Here is a 4,714-nt window from a genome sequence, read left to right as displayed (position 1 = left end):
ATTGGCACCGGTCTCCCCTCCACGTGCTGCACCAGACCCGCTCCTGCTCAGCACCTAACAAATTAAGACCCGGCGGGCCCGGATCGGATCCCGGGGCTGGCACTGCCGCCTCGTTAGCTCTGCAGCTGCAAGCGCCACGGCTGTCCCGGGAGGAGGATGGGGCGAGGAGGAAACGAAAGAGCCCGGCTGGCGCCTGAGCTTCGCTTAACAACTCTCCCTCCTGCCCGGAAACTCTGGGCCCGGCTCCTCTCGCTGGCAGGCGGCCAGCCCGACACCCCCTTCTCTTGGGGCCCGGTCCCTGCCTCCCGGTCTCGGGAGCGCTTTTAATTGCAGATGGCGGAGCCCGGCATGCTAATGTACAGGTGTCCCCTTGCTGCAGTTGCTATGGCGCTCGCTGCGAGGTGGGGGCTCCTGCTTTTTATTGATTTATTTTATGGCATTTTAATAATCATTGCATTACAGCGGCTTCATGCCGGGAGCAGCGGGGGGGGGCGGGTTCCCGGAGCTGGGCCTGTCTGCTGTTGTCTTTTTGACTTGTTTTTGGGGGGCTTGTTAGCAAACATGGTATCCAAGCTGCTTCGGGTTGCCGGGGCTGATATGGGAGCAGACGCCTCGCCAGGCTGAGGAGGTGCCCAGATGCAGCACCCAGGGGCCGGCAGCTGAGATTATGGCCCCTAAATCTCCCTGCCTTGCAAGAGGCGCTGTGCAAACACCTAGAAAGACTCCTACATGGACAAGGAGGGAGGGACTAACAACCTCCAGATGGGGAAACTGAGGCACAGAAAGATTTCCCAGCTCACCAACCTCCCCGCAAGGCAGTGTCGTGTGTCCCCCCCACGGCCGAGTAGGGAAGATGAGCTCAGGATGGATGTGGACCAGCACCCCGGATCCCAGGTTCAAAAGACAGTGATCCCGGGAAGTGGCAGCTCCACACCTCCAATCCCAGAGCACCATCCATCCACTTGGCTGCCACGCCCCATCCCAGCTTGCACAAGGTTGACTCTGATTGGCTGCTGCAGAGCACGCGAGGCTCCCCGTGGATTTGAATTAGTGCCACCGACTCCCTGCGTGGCCTTGGTTAAGTCACTTAGGGCATGGGCCAAGGGACAAAAGCGCAGTTACAAGTGGGCAGGGACTTCTCCCTGGGTAGGTGTTCTGGGGAAACAGCTAGTCCGTCCACTTTTCCCCAAGGGGGGTGGAAGCTGAGCAGGGGCAGCTCCTCTCCAAGCAAAGTAGGGCTAAGGGGCCCCGCTTCGTTATCACTTGCTGCAAGATAAGAGCAGACAGACAGACGGACTCACCCCAGGAGCCCCTTCCCCTCAATCCGATTGCAGCCCATCCTGCAGGCCCATCTCCAGCGCAGACATAACAGCATCGTCCTGCTTCCTCGGGGCAGGGAGGGTTGCGACCTGGTTATATTGGAGCACTAGGAGGATCCCCACAGGCTTGAGATGCATCCCTGGGGGCCAAATTGCTCGCCTCGCACCAAAGCAGCTTGGAGCTGGGCTGAGCAGTGATCAAGAAGCTGATGGCTCCAGTGGCCTCCTACGCTTGCAGCCGTGGGAGCTGCAGCAAGGGGTAGTGATCCTTCAAAGCTGATGCTGCAGAAGCCAGCTCTTCTCAGGGGCTGGGTCTAGCTCCCCTACCCATTAGATGCTCTTAACTCCCATTAAAGATTTTTTTTTTGGTGTTGCAAAAACCTAGTTGGTGTAATAAAAGATATCACCTCTACCACGAGTCCCGATTCCTTTTGCCTCTAGACCAATACGGCTACAACCTGGATGCCTTAACTCCCGTTGTAAAGCCTGGGGTAGGAGCTGCAGCTGCCCCAAACTACGTGTCCGCATCGGAGATGGAGCCTGGGGCTGGCAGCCCGGGACCTTGCACAACGTCACCCCGGCGGCACCTGGCCAACGTGCAGGATCGTGGCCACGCTGGGCCAGGACCTGGATGAGCTGGAGTTACCCCTGCCGGCAGGTCCTCATGCACTGCACCCCGCTCTGCTCCCCGTCACTGGGTGCTCCGGCTGCTCTCCAGCACCGTCGTACCCCACGCCCCGCTCGGTACCCAGCAGCCATTGGTTTCACCTGCACAGAGCTGCCCCCTTGCACCCCCATGCCCACCCTCCAGGCATCTGGGAACCCTGTTGGGACCTGGGTTTGGTTGGCCCACCTATGCTTAGCCCCCAAACTCCTGAGCTTCAGGGCCATCCCCAGCAAGGTACAAGGACACCCAGCTCCAACCCACTCCCCAGGCTCTGGTCCCTCTTTCATATAGGCTCATAATTTTTTTTTTTTTTTTTTTTGGCCGACCCTGTTCTGCCACCTGCTCCTGCTCTTGGCCAATCCCATTCTGCCGCCTCGCCATTAGCTTAACCAATCCTGTTCTGCCACATAGTCACTGTAGAGGGTATATAAGCCTTCAGCAACCAGCAGTTGGGGTCAGTTTGTGGTGGTGGTCTTTGGTGGTGTCTTTTCCACCAGCTGCTGGTCCCTTTTTCAGTAAGTCACAAGTGGTATTGTTTCTTCTGTGAATGTTAGGAAATTTTGTGAAAGTGAGTTTGTATTAACTTTGTGAAACCTCAGGTGGGTTTCATTTCTTTGTTGTTTTTCTTAGCGTGTTTGATAGTGTCAGTTTTTGTAATAAAAGGTTTTTAAAAAAAAAAAAAAAAAAGTCCCTCTCCTCACCCACTTGGGACAACCCCTGGCAGTGGGAGCAAACAACCTCCCCGTGCCACTTTTCTCCCTGCCTGGCTGTGGCTGTCCTAGCACTTGGTAGATGCGTCCACCTCTGATGGGGCAACCAGCTCCACCACTTGGCTTCAATGCACTCTAGCTGGAAGCTCGTATTCCTGGAAAAGGGCCTCAAACTGATGATGTCTTGCACATCCTGTGGCCTTGCACGTGTACGGATACCTGGCAGAAGAGAGGATTGATTATTCGCTTGCTGAGCAGTGAAGCTTTGGCCTGGTATAGCAGCTGCTGGCATAATCCAGCCTTGTTCTGACCGACTTTGAGTCTGCGTTCCTGTTGTTCTCGATGATCTTTGATCCCGGCTGTGTTTGAACTGGGGAAACTTCCCTGAAGCAATTGAGACAAGATGACCTTTCCCGTCCCTGCCCACGCGGACTCCTCTTAATCACCGGCTCCAAGCAGAACTAAGCAGCCCAGAGACTCCACGCTTGCAAGGTTTGAACAATGATGTGAAGGATGAACTTGCTTGGGGCAATCCTCCTGCCATCCAGAACTCCCTCACCAAGTGCTGCCTGTAGATCGACGGCTGTCTCTTCGAGCCGCTTTTGGAAAAGGAGCGGTCTGGCCCCCCAGGTTCAATCGCCCTCAGCCTCATTTCTGCCATCTGTGCGCAAAAGGAGGAACGTGGTGAGGACTGGACTGTGCTACGGGCACCGACGAGTTCAGCTTTGCTTGTGCAATCCTGCTGCCCCTTGTGCTTGAGTTCAAGTTCTAGCCCAGTGCGACGCCCCCTGTGCTGCAGTCCGGTGCGGCACGCCCCGTGCTCCGAATCCCGAAGGTCCAGTCTTCTGGTCCCGTTGTGAGCTTCAGAATACCAGCCCGGTGCATCGCACCCTGAGCTCCTGTCCAGCGCGGTGCGCTCCAATGCGACAAGACCCAAGCTCCAGTTTTCAATCCAGCACGATGCCCCATGCTCCAGATCCTGAAGGTCTGGCATGTTCTGAGCCCCCCGCACTCCAGAGGTCCAGCCCAGTGTGACGCGCTCCAGTGCAACATGCCCGGAGCTCCAGCTGCAGTCCAGCGCGGCACGCTCCAGTGCAACACTCCAGCGTTTCAGTCTAGCTTCAGTTTTTCAATCCAGTGTGATGCCCCATGCTCCAGATCCTGAAGGCCCAGCATATTCTGGTCTCATTCTGAACTGCAGTGCAGCACAAACCTGCTCCGTAGTTCCAGTCCCATGCAGCATGCTGTAGTATGACATGCCCTGAACGCCAGATCCTGCAGTCCGGCCTTCTGGTCTCGTTCTGAACTCGGGTGCAGCATGCCTCTAGTTCCAGGTCCAGTCCAGTGATGTGACATGCCCTGAGCTCCAGTGCCAGTCCAGTGCAGCATGGCCTGTGCACCATGGTTCCAGTCCAGTGCGGCACGCTTGAAATGCGGCACACCCCAAGCTCCAGTGGTGCAGCCCAGCGCAGCATGCACCATGATCTAGAGGTCCGGTCCAGTGCAGCACGCTCCAGTGTGATATGCCTGGAGCTCCAGATCCTGCAGTCCAGCAGTCTGGTCATGCTCCGACCTTCAGCGCAGCGTGCCCCATGCTCCAGGGTTCCAGTCCAGCACGGCACGCTCCAGTGCAACATGCTTCAGAGGTCCAGTCCAGTGTGCCACGGTCTAGTAAGACATGCCCTATGCTCCAGAGTTCCCGTCCAGCATGACATAACCCAAGCTTCAGTTTTTCAATCCAGTATGATGCCCCATGCTCCAGATCCTGAAGATCCAGCATATTTTGGTTGTGTTCTGAACTCCAGTGCAGCACCGCCACCCCCATGCTCCAGAGCTGCAGTCCAGTGCAACATGCTCCAGACTCTACACTTGCAATCTCGTGCAGCACGCTCCAGAGTTCCCGTTCGGTACGATACGCTCCACTACAACGGATGAGAATAGGATGGGGTTTAACACTGATAAGTGCAAGGTGTTGCACATGGGGAGGAAGAACCGGCACCACACTTACAGGTTGGGGA

The sequence above is a fragment of the Crocodylus porosus genome, unplaced genomic scaffold (genome assembly GCF_001723895.1).
Source record: "Crocodylus porosus isolate Cpor-Errol unplaced genomic scaffold, CroPor_comp1, whole genome shotgun sequence".
Classification (NCBI taxonomy): Eukaryota; Metazoa; Chordata; order Crocodylia; family Crocodylidae; genus Crocodylus; species Crocodylus porosus.
The sequence above is the reverse complement of the archived record's forward strand: the minus strand, read 5'-3'. Positions refer to the sequence as shown.